Genomic DNA, 19,715 nt, shown 5'->3' on the forward strand with positions numbered 1-19,715 from the left:
TTACCTGCAGTTAGCAACAAAGTATTTCAGCAAAAAGTGTGTGGGGGGTGTGTGTGTGTGTGTGTGTGTAAGAAGAGAGGGAAGAAGACTGAAAAGAGGAAGGGAAATGAAGGAAGAAGAAAAGGAAAAATGAAGGAAGACAGAACTGGGGAAAACACAAAGCAAATGGGTCTCACACAAAAAGGTAAGAAAGTTAAGAAAAACTTGACCACCTATTGAAACAAATAACTTCCAATATCAAACAAAAACAAAAGAATTAAAAGGCATGAAAAAGAGTAAAAGATACCTCAGAAGGAAAAACAACAGGATTCAACATGTAAGGGTCAGAGGCAGATGAAAAAAATGCCGGCCGAAGAAGAGAAATACAATTCTAACACATGCATCAAGTAATAGAAACGCTTAGGATTAAACATATTTAAAAGAAAACAAATCTGGAAGATAAAAGAAACATGATAAAACTATTGACTTAGATTAAAAAGGAAATTGGGGAAATAAGAATGAGAAGCAAGTAGCAAAATTTCAAAACTTCAGAATTCATTGGAAACAAAGAGTAGACCAAGCAAAGCCCACAATCTCCCCATCCAAAAAATAATGCCATAGATATAATAGATGTTATGTCTTTTTACTTTTTGAGATGGAGTGTGCACTCAGGCTGGAGTGCAGTGCAATGGCACCATCTCGGCTCACTGCAACCCCAGCCTCCCAGGTTCAAGTGATTTTCCTGCCTCAGCCTCCAGAGTAGCTGGGATTACAAGTGCCCACCACCACGCCAAGCTAATTTTTGTATTTTTAGTAGAGACAGGGTTTCACCGTGTTGGCCAGGCTGGTCTCAAACTCCTGACTACAGGTGTTCAGGTGATCCACCCGCCTTGGCCTCCCAAAGTGCTGGGATTAGAGGCGTGAGCCACCGTGTCTGGCAATAGATGTTATTTCTGAAAAGCATATACCGCAGATACCAAAAATAAAAAGGCTGGGCATGGTGGCTCACACCTGTGATTCCAGCACTTTGGGAGGCCAAGGCAGGCAGATCACGAGGTCAGGAGATTGAGACCATCCTGGCTAGCACGGGAAACCCCTTCTCTACCAAAAACAATACGAAAAATTAGCCAGGTGTGGTGGCAGGTGCCTGTAGTCCCAGCTGCTCTGGAGGCTGAGGCAAGAGAATGGCGTGAACCTGCGAGGCAGAGCTTGCAGTGAGCCAAGATCATGCCACTGCACTCCAGCCTGGGCGACAGAGCAAGGACTCTGTCTCAAAAAACAAACAAACAAAAGCAGAAGGAGAACCTGGTAGTTCAGAAACAGTAAGTGGACAATCATGACAACTTGAAGCATGGAAAGGAGAAGGACTTGGGTAAGACAGGTACCTGACTGTGTGTCCTGCAGGGACGTGCTTCACTGCGGGCCTGGAAGGGAGGGCTGGGACACTGGGCTCCAGAGTGGAATCCTGAGTGAAGGTTTGGATGAAGAAGCTGTGATGACGCTCAAGGGCCAGCCACCCTCAGGAGTTGCAGTGAGTTATTGTGGGGGCCAAAGGCAGCCTTAATTTTGAAATTCTAGCTTCCAGAACTGGGAGAGAATAACAACTGTTGTTTTGAGCCACCCAGTATGTGGCACTTTGCTATGGCAGCCCCAGGAAACATACATGGCAAATATTAAAACATTCCATCATATCGTGTTTGGAAAATAACTTCGTTTTGTTTTTTTGTAGATTCAGGGTCTCATTATGTTGCCCACGCTGGTCTCCAACTCCTGGCCTAAACATTCCTCCTTCCTTAGCCTCCCAAAGTGCTAAGATTATGGGCATGAGCCATAGCACCCAGCCTGTATAATTATTTGATACAAAGTTATCTTGTGGCAGTGATAAAATTTGTTAGTTGCACTTTGAATGTAATTTTGGAAATCTATTGAAATTTAAAGTTTCTATAACACAGTAATTCCAGAAGTGTGTTTTTATCATAATCCCCACCTATTTACATGCTTATTAAGTGTTATTATAGCAAAGACTGAAAAGTGCTACATAATAAATAAACTGATATGTCAAAATATATCATACTATATAGCAGTTCAAAGGCCTGAGTTAGATGTACTTGTACTAAGGGTGTAGGACAGGCAAGCCCCCAAATTGAGGCTTAGCTTGGGAGGTTTCTTGGATTCACTCAGGGAAGAATTCAAGGGCAAACAGGAGGTGGTAGACAACAACCTTGTATTGAAGGTGCCACTCCTTGTGAAGCAGGGCTGACTTACAAGCATTACAACCAGAGTTAACAACATATGTGCTCAGCCAGGCGCGGTGGCTCATGCCTGTAATTGCAGTACTTCGGGAGGCTAAGGAGGGTGGATCACGAGGTCAGGAGTTCCAGACCAGCCTGACCAACAAAAATTAGCTGGGCGTGGTGGCAGTCACCTGTAATCCCAGCTACTCAGGAGGCTGAGGCAGGAGAATTGCTTGAACCTGGGAGGCGGGGGTTGCAGTGAGCTGATATTGCACCAATGCACTCTAGCCTGGGCAACAGAGCAAGACTCTTAAAAAAAAAAAAAAATGTGCTCTTGGCATCTGTATTTATAACCACTTTTATACCCACTTACAATTACATGCAAATTAAGGGGCGGGTTAATACAAATTGAGGGGTTGGGTTATTCAGAACTTTGTAGGAAATGGGCAGTAACTTCCAGATTATTGACATGGAAAGGGGTGGTAACTTCCAGGTCATTGCCATGGCATTTCTAAAGTGTCATGGAGCTGGTGGGAGCAATGAGAGCAGCCAGGGCTCACCTTCCTCCCATCCGCTGGTTCCTACTGGTGTCTTCACTTCATCCTGCCTGGACCGGATACTGTTTTGGTCAGGAGGGTTGGGACCAGAAAACAAGCCTTGCTGATCTCTTACCTCACCAACATGTGTAAAGAAGGTCTCATAAAGATGACAGGACTCTTCAAATGTAATAAAATAGAAATCAAAAAATGCTATATATTTGCATGTATGCACTGAAAATAAGAGGAAATGTGGAAGGATAAACATGGAACTGATAATAGTGTCATTTATAGGGGTGGGAGGGAGAAGGTGAGAGGAAGAGACTTTGGTTGGTCTTCAACAGAACTTATTTTATTCATAATGTTTATATTTTCAAGAACTATATAACTGTGGTTTACCATTTTTAAAATATGCTATTACCATCCTGATGGAAAAATTAGTGAAGAGATAAACAGAAAGCCCAGGAAATGGGTCACAGAAACTTCAAGGTTAGGATCATTTTCCTGATATGAATAAAGTTTTTAAAATAGTTTTTCTTTTTAGTTAATGTTTTAGTTTCCATTTTTATGAATACATATTTTTTGTACATATTTATAAGGTACATATGATATTTTGTTACAAGTGTAGAATATGTAATGACCAATTCAGGGTCATTGGACCATCAACTCAATGTTTATTATTTGTTTATGTTGGGAACATTCCATATCCACTCCTCTAGCTATTTTGAAATATACAATAAAATTTAACTATAGTCATCCTACTGTGTGGAAAAAGTTTTGAATCCATAGGTGGAATAAGCACACATACTGAGCAAGAAATTTTTTTTAATCTGAGTAATAGCCAAGTTGTTTAATATTAAAATTACAGAAGTAGAAATAATTCTGTAGGTAACTAGAGCAAAAAGGAAGCCTACATGTAAGACAGAATCACCGCTTAGAGTTCTCCTCAGTAATATCTCATATCAGAAGACCCAGCCAGATATTGAAGCTAAGTTTGGCACCCAGATTTTATCCCTAGCCAAAGATATTACCAAACATAATAAAATTCAGGAAGTATAACACTGATGAATGCTCCTTTTAAAAAAAATCCAGTAAAGAAGTCCAATTCAATTAAATAGAATTTCAAATAAAGTTAGCCACTGTCTCAGCTTCCCTCACATTTGTCATTAATAGAATACAAACCAATTCACCATGGTGCCTTTCTTCGCTCCTTCATTTTTTCTCTTTTCTGTGTCTATATCTCTCTTTACATGGATCTATATATACATATATATATATATACACACACATATATATACTTATATGTATACATATATATATACACATATATATACTTATATATATACACATATATATACTTATATATATACATATATATAAGTATTTATGTCTCCATCTCTATATACCTCTATCTATATCTAGATAATTGATAGGTAGAAATGTTTCTTTTAGGTAGATATGTTTCTTTTATTCTTTACCTTTAAAGTTTTTTCTTCTTTTCTACAATTGGCTATCTTCTGTGTCTCCTCGAAACTTGAAATGTGAACTCCTCCAGTCTCTACTATATTCACATCTTCCTTTCTTCTTACATAATACAGTCTCCGTATGCTCACTGGTGCCCCCCTCCCGCTTTTTTTGTTTGTTTGTTTTCAAATATTTTTGTCCAGATTAGATGACGTTTTAAACATTATCCCTGGGATGAGGAGACATTTGATGGAGTCATCCAAGTCCCTTCAATATGATTTCAAGTCATCTTCTTCTGTTAAAATAAATTTAAATTAAATTTAACAGATGCATTACTCGGCTCAGGCTACCATAACATGATACCATAATTGGGGGGGTATAAACAACAAAAATGTATTTTCTCACAATTCTGGAGGCCATAAGTTCAAGGTCAAGGTGCCAGCATGGAAGGGTTTTGGTGAAGGCTCTCTTCTTGGTTTGCAGATGGACATCTCCTTTATGTGTGTCTACACATGGCCTTTCCTCAATGTGTGTGCCCAGACAGAGAGAGATCTATCAATTCTATAAAACCCCACCCTAACTTAATTACCTCCTAAAACCCCCATTCGCTAAATGCAGTTATATTGGTGATTAGGGATTTAACACGTAAATTCAGTCCATAGCACTAGATTATATTTAAAATAAATATTTGGGACCAGAAGCAGTAGCTCATGCCTATAATCCCAGCACTTTGGGAGGCTGAGGAGGGTGGATCACCTGAGGTCAGGAGTTCGAGACCATCCTGGCCAACATGACAAAATCCTGTCTCTACTAAAAACACAAAAATTAGCTGGGCGTGGTGACAGGCACCTGTAATCCCAGCTACTCGGAAGTCTGAGACAGGAAAATCACTTGAACCCAGGAGGCGGAGGTTACAGTGAGCAGAGATTGTGCCACTGCACTCCAGCCTAGGTGACAGAGCAAGACTCTGTCTCAATAAATAAATAAATAAATAAAATAAAATGGCTGGGCGCGGTGACTCACGCCTGTAGTCCCGGCACTTTGGGAGGCTGAGGCAGGCGGATCACAAGATCAGGAGATCGAGACCATCCTGGCTAACATGGTGAAACCCCATCTCTACTAAAAATACAAATAATTAGCCAGGCGTGGTGGCGGGCACATGTGGTACCAGCTACTCGGAAGGCTGAGGCAGGAGAATGGCGTGAACCCGGGAGGCAGAGCTTGCAGTGAGCCGAGATCACGCCACTGCACTCCAGCCTGGACGACAGAGTGAGACTCCGTCTCAAAAAATAAATAAATAAATAAAAATAAAAATAAAATAAAATAAATATTTGGTGAGATTTCTTTATATATAACAATATATCTGTCAACCTGTTTCTCTGAAGTTTTCCGATATCTCTGAATGTTTATCCAAATCTTTGTAATAAAAGATTTATGGAAAGTTATTCACCAAAAGATAATGATATTCATTTCTGATGGTGAGATTATTTCTACATTGTGTTACTTTTTACTTTCTGCTCTGTATTGTTTCAGTTATTTAAAATTAGTAGGTAACATTATGACAAATTTAAAATGTCAATAATATAAAATTATAGCTTGTCAAAATAACCATATCAATGATACAGAGTTTGCTAATGCAATATTTCATCAAGTAAAGATGTATTATGTCAATTATGAATTGACTATTTTTGTGTATTAGACTTTGGGAATAATTGATGAAGACCTTGATCCCAGGGAGCATCTAGAAGGTGAGACCGAAAAAGAAAAAAAAGAAAAAAGTAAATTAATACAAAAAAAAAACCCAGAAACTTTGCTAAGTATAAAGAAAGAAGCAAAAATAATATTCCATTAGAAGAAAATGGTTTGATAGACTAGAGAGACAATTGAAATAAAGAGGGTGTTATAAAATTATCCTTTGATGACTCTGCCCAGAAACAGAGGAAGAAAAGGAGGAATTAATCTGGAGTGGACCCCAGGCAAGGCATGGCCTCTGTTAAAATCTTGAGACCCAAAGGAAATCTGAAGGCAAGAGAAATAGAGGAGGTTTGAGATGTTATTAGCCCCAACTATGATAGGTGAGAAATACAAATTTGTATGAATTTTCTAATATCACTCCATGATTTTATAGAATCATTCAGGGAGGAAACTTACAAAATTTTCCTTTAATCATTTTTGACTGCTGTAATGAGTCCTCAACCAAGTCAGGCATAGAATCCTGCCAACAATGTGCCTGCCTAAAAATATCCAAGCAGTTGGTGCCTCCTTGCATATATTAACAAAGGCATTGAGAAATGCAGAAGCTCAGCCTAGCTTCATCCACTATTCTTGGAATGCAAAGGGTAAATGGATGTCTACTCACTTATGAAAACTCATTTATTTCATGATGCATTATAAAATAGAGTTCTTTTCCTTCCTGACAGTTTCTGATTATTAGAATGTAGTTTTATTTTCTTTTCGGAGTTCCAGTCTCCCTGCAAAATAAGAAAGCCCCTGGAGCAGGGTGCTTGACCTTCAGAGTCTGTTCTTGGAAGATGTGAAGTTCTAGAAGTGATTAGTTTAAAATAGAATTGCGTCTTCTCATACAGCCCTTTGTCTTTGAAATGTTTTCTGGCAATATCTATAAACAGTAATAAAATTGTTATAGTTTTGCCTTAATGACCTCACTGCTAGACAAAACATCTAAATAGTAATCCAGTGCACAAGACTGACGTATAATGATATTTGTTGCAGTGTTATCATATTGGCTTAAAAATTAGAAATAATGTAATTCACCAACAAGGAATCAATATTGTATATAAATCATGATCTCAACTTGATAATATATTAATTCTATGTAAATATATTCATAGAAAGAATAACATTAGGAAATGCATCAAAATGTTGATGTTAATTGTTAGAATTTTATATCATTTTTTCCTTTCAATAGCTGCTTATTGTCCACATTTCAGTAAATAGCATGTGCTATTTAACATTAAGACATATAAGAGCTTACAAGCAGAATAATTTGCACTAAATATGTAGATACATTAAAAATAGTATAGGGACTCAGAACCATAAGGGCATACATTCTGAATAATCCCATTGTGATGGTTAATATTGAGTGTCAAGTTGATTGGATTGAAGGATGCAAAATACTGTTCCTGCGTGTGTCTGTAAGGGTGTTGGCAAAGGAGATTAACATCTGAGTCAGTGGGTGGGGAAAGGCAGACCCACCCTCAATCTGGGTGAGCACCATCTAAGCAGCTGCCAGTGCAGCCAGAATAAAAAGCAGACAGAAGAATGTGAAAAGACTAGACTGGCTTAGCCTCTCAGTCTACATCTTTCTCCAGTGCTGCATGCTTCCTACCCTCAAACATTGGACAAGTTATTCAGCTTTGGGACTCAGACTGGCTTCCTTTCCCCTCAGCTTGCAGGCAGCCTATTGTGGGACCTTGTGATTGTGTGAGTTAATACTACTTAATAAACTCCCCTTTATTATATGTATATATAATAATGTATTTTATATATATAACATATATAGAATATATATAATAAACTAGTACATATATCCTATTAGTTCTGTCCCTCTAGAGAACCCTGACTAATACACCTATAGTACAGATTAATTTTGGAACCTACCATTCCATCCAGAGGAAATGAGAAAAAAATAGAAGCCAGAGTCTGTCTATTGGGGAACACAATAAGAGTTTGTTAGCTCCTCATAAAGAAGCAAGTGTTTGACAACACCCAGGGTGTTGGAGCATACACATGTGTATAATTAGATACAGAACTCCACTGTCAAATTTGAAAAGACAAACTCCTTTTCTGTATACCTTTCTCCATAATCTTGTCTCTATTTAGGTTTAGTGTCTACACCACTGTAACCTTACAGAAGTTGTATTTTCCAGCAGTAAAATTCATTGTTTTTTTTTTCTTAAAGGATCCATTCTCATTCTCGCCTTATGCTTGTGGTGTTTTCCCACAGATTTCCCTTTAAAATGTAGTCCATGTTATGTTTTGAACATCTTTTGGTGGCCATAACTCTGGGGGACAAATTTTAGCTTCAGCCAATGTGGCATAAAGGTAAAGATGTTCATTTGCTTAAATTTCTGAAGTGCCTGTTCTGCCTGGGGCTGGCTTCCTTCCACTCGCTCAGCCCCTATAAAGGGGGCTCAGGGATTCAGCACTTATAGAGATGTTATTACTGTTTGGATAACTTTCTTTAGCTCCTAGGAATTTCCAGATACTTGGTTTTTTAAATGGATTGCATGTAAAATACTCCCTGTTTTACTAGGACTCTGCTTACCTGCAATATTTGTTATTGCTGCCAACAACAAGACACCTCTCTAAAGCAGAAAGAGTCTTGTACTCTTTCTCTAGGGACTCTTTATAAAGATAATATGAGTCATTGGGAATAAGGGAATTAAATATAGCAGAAGCATGTAGTATGAAATTCATGTATGCATCATTCTAGAATAACTACAGATACACGTGAGAAATCGGCATTGTTTCATTTCTAGCTTCAGTAAGGTAGTCAAACAAACTTTTCCTTGGGAAAGAATCTTTAAGCTGTAATGAGCCTCTTCTGTGAACCACTCAGTGTATTGGACCCAGACTCTGATATTGTGGAAGTTGATTATTTTTGCATGACAAAAAAAAATATTCTCTTTCTGTCTGCAGTTTCCCAGGATCAGAGTGAAAATACAGAGTTCCCATCAATGCTCTGTCCTTGGGCTGGAGTGACTTAGTCTAAAAGGCAGCCAATTCCCATACAACAGGGGGTAAAAATTGCACTCAGAAATTTCTCCCTCCATTTTTACTGAATTTCTAAGAATATTGGTAGAGATCACAGAGCAAAAGGAGCTGTGAGACTGCCATGGCAGTCAATACCAAAAAGCACAAAATCTCATCTCCTGGTTCCTGTCAGGGACACTGAAGACTGGAAGTAATTTTAAACAGGAATTAATTCATGTGTAGTGAGTTTCCCAATCATGAGATCTAGAGCAGAAATGGAATACTTCTTCCTCACTTCAAACCTAGAGAAAGTTTCCCAAAAGGAACCAGAACTAGATGAATGTCATGTGGTACCCGAGAGACTCAGAGCCTGGTTGGGCTCCCCCTAACTACTGAAAAATCTAAAAAAGCAAGATGCTGTGGCTTAGGAGAAAGGTTGCAACAGTGGGATGGCCTAATGGCCCTGCCTAAGGGCCCGGAACCTCTCCATCTCGTTGCCTTTACTATATACTTCGCATGCATCACTAGCTGACATGTTTAGATGTATTTATTCACTCATGTGCTCTCTGCCTCCTACCAGAATGCAAGCTCCATGAGAATGGGCCTCACTGGCCTTTTTTACTGCTTTGCTCCTCATCTGGACTAGAAACTGACTTTTAGACCTTGTTCCAGAGCAACCCACTGAAGGGACATCTGCATGTTTACTAAAATGGGGACATATGGAGATATATTTTCAGAGCAGTTCCAGGGCTTCTTTGAAGTTTCTGTAGATCAATGTAGGACAAGAGTAACACAAATGTGACCTATTTTATTCTCACTAGAATTTGAAAATACAAGTAAGAAAACTGAGAGTATTAAATGTTGTTCTGAGATAAAAGGCATGGGAATAATGTCTCCTCCATTTGATATGAGAAATTTAAATGATAACATTCTGTATAAAGAAATCTAACATACGTTATCATCCTGCTGCCAAAATAACAGCTAAGGCTTATTGTCTTTCAGGCTTGTTGTTCATTAATTTCATTAGACTTCACAGCAAAACTAGAAGGAAGCTACTCTTTCTAAACCCATTTTTTAGAAGATAAACTAATGTAACAGAATTAAGATTAAGTGATTTTCTTAAGACCATAAAGCTAAGTCAAAACAACTTGGCTTATGCAGTCATAACAGCTATAATACTCAGAAAAGCAGAGGGAGGAAAAATTCTTGGTAAGAGAAAAATGTCTCTCTCAGGAGAAGTAATTTACAATCTTTAATTGAAAAAAAATCATTAAAACTTGTTGCAAGTACATAACCACCTTATATTTTTTAGAATTGCAGTAACATTTTCCTTAAATCATATAACTTAAAAAACATGCCATCTAACTTTAAAAATGTGCTGATTTATTTAAGTCAATTTGAAATAAGAAAACATTAAAAAGGCAGTTACTATAAAGATGAAATAAAGAAGTCAGAATTAAAGGTATGTGAGAAAGTTGGGTCTTGTCTGATGTATAATGCTCATTTACAAAGCTTAGATCTCAACCACCTTAGAGGGAAGGCAAAAGTAGAAGGATGATTTATGTTTAAAGATAAACGTAGACACATTAAAATTTTAAAGAGTTCATTTGAGCAGACAGCAATTCATGAATTAGGCAGCTCCAGACCACAAGTGGTTTGGGGCTCCTTGGAAAGAGCATGAAAGGAAAGTATATATAAGGTGAACAGAGTAGCAAGACAAAGAAAACACAACTGGTTACAGTGGAACAGTAGCCTTATTTGGATCATTCCCGTGAAAGGTTCCTAGCTAGAGGTTAGTTGGTGGCTTCAAATTGGTTAAGCTTATATTTCATTATCCCAGACTATGACCATTTACACTGAGCTGGGTTTTGGTTTGCTTACGTGAAATCCAGGGCACAGGACACTCCTCAGTCTAATGGCTCCTGTGCCCTGGATTCTGAATTAATTATTGTAACACATGTTTTCATCTCCTCTTCTGATATAGAGTATCCCAAACTGTCTGCACAAAATGGGCTTCTTCTGACACAATGGAGGCATACATTTTCTTTCTTTCATTATTATTATGTAAAAGAAAATAAGTCAGTGTCTAATAAGGTCCAGATTTCAGCAAATTCAAGTGGCTTTTGGTGCATTCTGAAGACACATAAATCTCCCTAATTTTCAGTTTAGTTTAATATATACCCCCATAAAGGCATCATTCTGTAATGGCCATACAGAGACAACCTGACCCAGCGAAGGGAGGCAGCCCAGCACGCTGCATTAAAAGACCTTCTTAGCTAAATTTGTTCATGCATCTTCTTAGCACACAGAATACAGCACTTTTTCTTATTTTAATGGTAATTTAAATTTGAAATGAAATGATATATCCTCTCTCATTTTAAAAACATGTCCCTTTAAATTTTTCAGTGGAAATACCCTAATGAATAAAGAGACATAAGTTAAAAATATGCAAGATGTACATCAATTAACCAGCGAGTGAAATACAGAGGATAAGAGAGTTGCTGGCCAAAAGTCACTAGGGAGTATGTGCAGAGACCCTACCTCCAATGGGTAGCCTGAGGAATGTGTTGGACTTCCTCCACCATACCCCAAATATTAACGAGAGGTGTGTGGCAAGGTTTTTCAGTATCTACTAAAGCTACTGCTAAGCTGTTAAGACGTTTTCTCCTTATTACTAGACTAAATATTTACTCCATATTTATCTCAAATACTAACAACTTTCAGTAACATTCTAGCTGAAAGGCTAAATTGTACTGAGAAATTTAACTTGTGTCAGACTTCCAAGAAAGTTACTTTTTTGGTCACAACAAAGCAAAACTGAAATTAAGGAAGCAACACAAAATGTCAGAAGATCACAGATCATGTCAGAAGCCTAAAAGGGAAGTTGTTTAGGGGGACCAATCAATTGCAAGTGGCTTCCTCCGCATCTGATGGCCCTTAGGTTTGCAGTGAGCGTCTACCTGGTCCTCAAACACCTCGTTGATGAAATGTCAAGTGTCCTCATCAGCGGAGGAGAGCGGTCAGGATGAGTGCGTCATCTGCATGGTCCCAGTATGTGCTGCAGGCTGAGTTTATCTGAAATGCCACATTTTGCAAATGAAGTTTCAAGGATGTACAAAATGGGAGAATGTTCAGCAAATTTGAAAGACTTAAGGGCAATGATAATTCAAAAATGATTAATAATTTATATACTTGGGAATGCATTTTATTATTTTGTTGGTGACCACAAAACACTGTATTCCTGGTCTTCTGCACATGTCCTTAACTCATAAGCAGTAGTTATAACACAGCTATAATGCCACACATTCTTTCCAATTGAGAATATGTAACACATAAATTGCTATTAAATTTTATGGAACTATGCTATGTCTTTTTTTATTAAATAAAAGTTTTCTTATGACTATCTAGGTACATTTTTAAGTAATTGATATTTTAAGGTGTCTTCTAATAGTTCATTCATCAAATGTAATAATTTTATAAAAAGTTGAATGTAATTAAAACTATATGAATTTAAATTCTGATTACAATGATTCAGCTGAAAGACACAATTTATATCTTCTCTGCCAAAAGGAGATAATGATATGATGCTAATCCTTACAGTAACTCTGTCATAGATAAATGCAAATTTCATTTTTATAGCAAGAAGTTTATAATAGCTTTAAAAATCAGTGGTTCATTTGCATTATTTTCTATTTGCCTTCAGGCAACCTTCAGTTGCCAATGTCAATGTAATTTCTTTAGCTGTGAAAATTCATTGAAGAAACCATTTATTTATTTATTTATTTATTGAGATGGAGTCTTGCTCTGTCGTCCAGGCTGGAGTGCAGTGATGCATCTCGGCTCACTGCAAGCTCTGCCTCCCAGGTTTTACGCCATTCTCCTGCCTCAGCCTCCCAAGTAGCTGGGACTACAGGCGCCGGCCACCATGCCCGGCTAATTTTTTGTATTTTTTTAGTAGAGGCGGGATTTTACCATGTTAGCCAGGATGGTCTCGCCCTCCTGACCTCGTGATCCACCCGCCTCGGCCTCCCAAAGTGCTGGGACTACAGGCGTGATCCACCGTGCCCAGCCGAAACCATTTATTATAATTGATGATCGTGATGACAGTGATAATAGCTGCCACTTATTGAAAATGAACTATGTACTAGTTTTCCCATTAAGATTTCTCTACTAACTGCATAAGAAACATCTGGAGAAAATTTAAAAACAGAAACAAAAAACATGAAATATATGCCTGGGTCTGCCCTGAGACCAACTGAAAATCGAAGTCGGGAGTGGGCCTTTGATTCTACATTTTAGGTTCTTGGGTGATTGTGCCGCACAGGTGGAGAACACTGAACGTCCTACCCTGAACGTTTTACATGAATTCTCTCACTCAATCTTCAAGTCATCGCGAGTTATCTCCATTGAATGATTCGAGAAATTGGGCTGCGAAGAGTTTAAATAACATGCTCAGCTTTTCACACAGTCATTCATATGTGAGGCCTGAATTTGATACAAGTTATTCTAACCAAAAGCTTTGAGAACTACTTCGGTGAGACAGGCAACTGAAGAGGCTTGATTTTTCCTCCATATTTATATTTATTTTTGGTAATTCACATTCATACTAGATAGAAGATAGCTGAGAGTTATGTAAATGTATACATAAATATGCACATAAAAACTCACAGTACATACATGAATTAGACAGATAGGTAGAAAATGTCTATAAATAGTATGGAAACTTATTTACTCCATCTGTGAAAGTACTTATTTTCTCATTTGGAATATGCTTCGCTAGAACTACTATAGCCATGGCACCATGTTAAGACTCAACTGACCTCTTTCCTCCTCTCTCTTTTCGTGGATCATTCCCATTTTGCTGTACTTTGGGTCAAATATACGTCTCTGAGAAAGAAAAAAAAAAAAAAAAAAAAAAGCTGTTGACCACCACCACCTCTTCCAAACACTTTTTCTCTACGGGTTCTGCTACTCTTCTCAGGGTTTTCTTACCACATTTTTGGCATCTTCTGTTCAGTCTCCTTGAATGTTCTTTACCTCTTTTATTTCAGAGTTTCTTGTGGTTTTGTCCTTGACAAACTTTTCAGGTAAAAAGAAAGGATTATTTAGAATTATGGTATTTTACATTAATTTTCAATTTATTAAAGTTAAAAATTTAAAAATATGGGCTCCTCTAGCCTTAAAGTTCAACTTTTGAAATTCATTATACATTGTTTTAATCTGAGGAATAAAGAAAAAATAGCACCTTTGCTTGTGATTGCAGTAAGGTTCAATTAACCTAGGTTGAACAGATTAAATTCCCTTTAAACCCTTGTAAAACCAAGTTAATTAAATTTCTTTTAATATATTGAACTATATTTATGAATTTTTATATTCTTAGTGTTTTCACATGTCTTACAGGGAGAATTTACATGCTTAACAAAAAGTAATCTTCAAAAGCATTTAAACAACTTTTGTAAATAAAATATACTAAATTTAGAAATACAGTAAATGACATTATGTCAAACCACAGTACAATAATGCACTTAAGGAAATTGTCTTTTACTTTGCTGCTTAAAATGAAAGCCTAACTTCTACATTTCCCTTAAACTTTAAGAAAATGTTGTTTTTTTAAAAAAAACAATTTAAGCATAATTACTTACATTAAAATGCACAGATCAAAAGGGCCTATTTCAGTAGAAAGTTTTTGACAAATGTAATATACAACCTACATAAAATATAGGACATTTTCATTACCTCCAGAAAGTTACCTTGTATTAAGATTCTTGAAAAAAAAAATGAGCATTTACTAACCAAACAAACAATATACAGTGATATTATTATCATGGTTTTGATATACATTGCAAAATCTATACCTAATTATTTAGCTTTCCAAGTTTAAAAAATCACCTACCCTTAGCAGTGTTTCTCAATTCAATGTAGTGTTACCCCACAGGGTTACAGCAATGTAGGGAGACATTTCTGGTTGTCACAACTGGGAGATGCTACTTGCATCTAGTGAGCGCAGGCCAGGGATGCTGCTAAACATCCTATTATGCAAAGACTATTCCCATTCCCCAATGAAGCATTATCCAACCTAATATATCAGTAATGCTGATATGGAAAAGCATTGTTCTAAAGGAGGCAGATTCGTCATCCCAGACTGCTATAACTGTGTCCAAATCTATCCATGTTATCTTTGCTTATCTAAAAGACATGTAACCCTATCATATGTCCAGGATGTTTCTGCACCAACCAGAAAAAGACATATTAAACTCTTTAGATAGTTGACATATCTACAAGGGACTCCTCTCTCTCACCATGAACATACTTATCTGAGATAATTCTGAAAACACATCACCTTTGATCAAGATATACCACAATCAATTACTTGGTATTACATTTTAAAAATTTTATCACTTGACTCAAGCTTTACCTATAACTCAGAATATATTTTTATGTCTCCCCCTTTTATTGCGAGTAACTTTCAAATATATATTTTGGGTCACAATTCTAAAATCAGTATGATGGCAACTCCCCCAAGATAATTTATTTTATTCATATTTTTGAGAACCGTCTACAATTATATTATTTCTGCTGTTACAATCTTTAACTCCTTTGGTATCTTTGTTTTAGTAAAACATGACAAGCCAGAAGCATATGTTTCATCTCTGAATGTCAACGTAGCATACACAAAATATACCAGTCTATTGATTCTTCCTATGCCTCAAATATCTTCCAAATCGATGCCTCTCTATGCATTTGTCCCCAGTCACCCCCATTTTATTCTAAACCTCAGACTGGTGACTTACTTTCTTATCTTTTCTTTCTTTTATTTTATTTTTCTTTTTCTTTCTTTTTCTTTCCCCCTTCCTCTCTCCTTCCTTCCTTCTTTTATTTTGCTTTTTCTTTCTTTTTCTTCCCCCCTTCCTCTCTCCTTCCTTCCTTCTTTTATTTTGCTTTTTCTTTCTTTTTCTTCCCCCCTTCCTCTCTCCTTCCTTCCTTCCTTCTTTTTCTCTCTTTCTCTTTCCCTCCCTCCTTCCCTCTGCTTTCTTCCTTCCTCCCTCCCTCCCTCTCTTTCTCTCTTTCTCTCTCTTTCTTTCTTTCCCTCCCTCCCTTTCCTTCCTTCCTTTCTCTCTCTCTGCCTTCCTTTCTTTCTTTCTTCTGTTTTATTTCCATTATTGTATCAAAAATTATATTGTAAAAGTGAAAAATGTTTGTATCTGTCTGGATTCAAAGCCCTCAGTGTTTGCTATCACTGCATGCTGAAAACTCTCAAAACTTCATTATCCTAGAGGGGGTAAAATTGTGTTTTTCATACATCTATAGTATTTAGCTGATATAGGCAGGGCTTGGCTGGATGGAATGTGCGGATGAGGCTACTTTTGCTCATGTATAGTCCGATCAGCTGGTTCACTTTACACATCAGTGGATGTCTTGTGATCTTCTCTAGGTGGAATTTGTCTAAGGTTGCTCAGCTGGGATGCTTAGCTAGAAAAAATCTATTCCCAGTGATTTTCATCACCTCTTGTCACCAGAAGGTTCATCTCTCTCACAGTTTTGACAGAGGTACAAGAGTATAAGAAGCTTGTAAGACATGTTGAGGCCTATATTCAGAAACTGGTACTGCTTTTTTTTTTTTTCACTTCAGTCTATTGTCCAAAGCAAGTATATGCCTGAAAAGCGAAGGAAACTTTTTTTGGGAGCTTGTTATTACACAAAGAACAAAGAGCTTCCGTGTTGGACCCTGTCTGCTTATCTGTTGCAGGAGTGGCCTGAGTTTTTTCCCAGGTTGTTTTATGTGCTATGGCTGGTCCCAGGGATAGAGAGAGTGGCCACTATGAAGTCATATAGCAAAGGGCATGGACACAGGAACGTAAAGAATCAGTGCCATGCATGCATCTACGCATCTTCCCATTGCTTTTAGTGCACATGGCAAATTCCCTCACATGGCTGCTACCACCTGCCCCAAGCTTGCCTCACATACTGTACCACACTTACTTACAATTATTCCTCCTTTCTCGCCTTTCATCCCGGACAAACTTAACTTTCAGCTTTTCAAATTCACTATTCTCTCATCTGAGCCTGTGCACATCCTGGGGTTTAATTATAGTTTGCTTTTGTCTGCATATTCTTCAGTCTTCAGTTTCAGTATTACTTATTTAAGAACACTAGTGCAAATCGCTAGGTTGCTTAAAATTTTCCTTATTTTGATTTTTATTTCTCCTTGAATTTTTCTCATGCACTCACTTGTAATTACTTTGCTAATACTTTTATCTCTAGTAGATCATAGGCCTTACGGTTGCAAAGGCTGTGTGTGATTATAACTTTATTACCCGATGGATTAATTTTGTTAAAACTGCCTCCAAACATTTATTATTTTTATAGCCTGTTATAACTCTATTACTTAACAGGTTTTGGTTATTTGTCTATTTTATGATGAAAATTTGTATCAAGGGAAGGACAAGAAAACAAAAAGAAATAAATATTTACTGAATGCCTACGGTATACTGAGCTGTTTTACATTCTATCATATTTGATTGTGAGAGGTATTTAGACTACTGTTTAACTGATTTTGAACTGAAATTTTGAGAGGTTAAATCACCAATGCAAGTAACACAGAATTAACTTGCTGACCTGGAAAGCAACCCAGATGTAAAAGGCTCTTTCCTTTACTATAATTTTAATTTTCAATGTTACCAGAAGAGCTCTTATTACTCTTCTCTCTTGCTTCCAATATAGAAAACACAACTTTTCCTTCAATTCTTTCTTTGCATAATTCAATATTATTCTCACACAGTTTATTGATTAGTCAGGTTTTTGCTCTTTTAAAAAAATTATGTTCCTTGGCTACAATTAAATAAAGTTTTCAACCTAACCATAAGAAAAATAGTTTATAAAGTAAATGCAAACAACATTATTTCCATAGATTAATAAAATTCTCTCAAAATCATTGAAAGGATAAAGAAGAGAATTTGGGTGCCCTCAAATAAAACTCAGGTGATCAATATTCATAAGACAGCTTATAATAAACTTTTTAAATTAATTTTTCACCTCAATGGTATTTGCTTAATTGAAAATGACATGTTTCACAATCTCAAAAGAAGAAATATTATATTAGTCAAAAGACACCAATTACTATTAAAAAACTACTGCATGGATTAAGCAGGGAACACGTTTTTTCTTCAGTTAAGATTAATGGGTGAAATTATAGCTGTGCAGCTTCCAAGTGGCAAATTCAGGAACCAGAGCTCCTTCTATCATGTGACCACCATGTTTTAGCCCTTGACCTCTAGCCTCATGAACAAGGAAGAGAGCCTGGGAAACCCCGCTTGGCATTTCAGCATCAAAGTCCATTGGCCAGAATTAGACACATGGACTCATCTCCTTGCAAGTGGACCAGGAAATAAGTGAAACACTAAAATGTGGAAGAGTCTTCATAAGTCAGATGACTACATATTGAAACCCAGAAAATTTCTGGAAGCCGGAGTATGTTCCCAAAGTTTGAACTGGGGCATGGATTTTATCATGCTTCTTCAAAATTATCTGGACATGATTTTTACTAAGTTTCCCCAGTTGTCAGCTAAACTTGGTCTTCACTCAATCACTTACTGTAGTCAACTGACATGCCCCGTTCCAGTGATCAGGTAAAGGTTTCACTTGGATGAAGCTTAGTGCAGCACTCTTGCACAAGATATCTGTAGACCAGGATGACGTACAGGTTGTGATATGAGGTCCCCAGAAACTTCTGCTCTCCGATAGAGATGGAGAAGGAAAGGAAAAATCAGTTGGGGAAAACTTAGACTGCAGAAGTGGCCTGTCTGAAAAGTCACAGCAATAGGTGAAAATAAAACAACCTGGGAAAAAACTCAGGCTGCACCTGCACACAGATAAGCAGACAGGGTCCAGCACAGAAGCCCTTTGTTCTTTGTATAATTACAGAGCTCCCAGGAAAAAGTTTCCTTCCATTTTCAGGCATATACACGGTGGGCTCCATGTAAACAGGCACAGGGAGGAGGGGTCTTAACTAAAACAAGCCCACAGTTATACTTACAAGAGAAGTAGTGCTTTGTGCTTGCCTAGAGACATACCCACAGCTGTATAAGATAAGGGGAGTTGCACAGACAGCTTTACTAATAAAAAGTTACTCAAACAGTTACATGGAGGAGAACAGTTTCTTATAAAACTTTCTTGCATTCAGCTGTAACCCAGCAATCCACTCGGACTCCCCTCTCTGCTGCAGAGAGCTTTCTTCTTTCACTTATTAAACTTTTGCTCCAACCTCACCCTTGTGTCTGTGTTCCTTAATTTTCTTGGACATAGGACAAGGAACCCCAGGTACTAGTTCAGACAACGAGAAACTGCTACACTAAGGTGCATTGACAAGACAACAATAGCATTGATAACAGGACCATTCCTCCCCAAACACAATCTTTCAGCTACTCACAACATCTCAGCAATAAGTATGCAACCAAAGTAGTCCCACTTCTTCAAGGATATTATTGCACATGGCAGTCATTGTAAATTCCCTATCCATACCACCTACCCAAGCAAATTCCTGCTTCTAATTTCCTCATGTATAGGCTTATTATTTATTATAATTTTATATGCTCTAAAGTATTATTGCTATGGGTTTTCGTAAATGGGCATGACAGACTGGAGCAGAGGTATGATGGGTGAGACATGGACAAAGGAATGTCTACTGTAAACTTGCTGGTGACTACAAAGGTTGACTCCTCTAGATACAATGATGTCATATTGACTAAACACAGTGACAAAATTCTGGCCAGCAAAGGATGATCTCACTGTC

General features: G+C 37.4%; 1 long non-coding RNA gene across 1 annotated transcript; it reads right to left on the reverse strand.

The window, feature by feature from the left end:
- Positions 1 to 5,910: 5,910 nt before the first annotated feature.
- LOC129040678 (uncharacterized) lies at positions 5,911 to 13,976 on the reverse strand. Its single transcript, XR_008503706.2, has 3 exons — positions 13,919 to 13,976; positions 11,887 to 12,001; positions 5,911 to 5,954 (listed from the first exon to the last, which is right to left on the reverse strand). It is a non-coding gene; the product is annotated as an uncharacterized LOC129040678 (long non-coding RNA).
- Between the last annotated feature and the right edge of the window lie 5,739 nt (positions 13,977 to 19,715).

This window comes from Pongo pygmaeus, chromosome 6 (assembly GCF_028885625.2).
Source record: "Pongo pygmaeus isolate AG05252 chromosome 6, NHGRI_mPonPyg2-v2.0_pri, whole genome shotgun sequence".
NCBI lineage: Eukaryota > Metazoa > Chordata > Mammalia > Primates > Hominidae > Pongo > Pongo pygmaeus.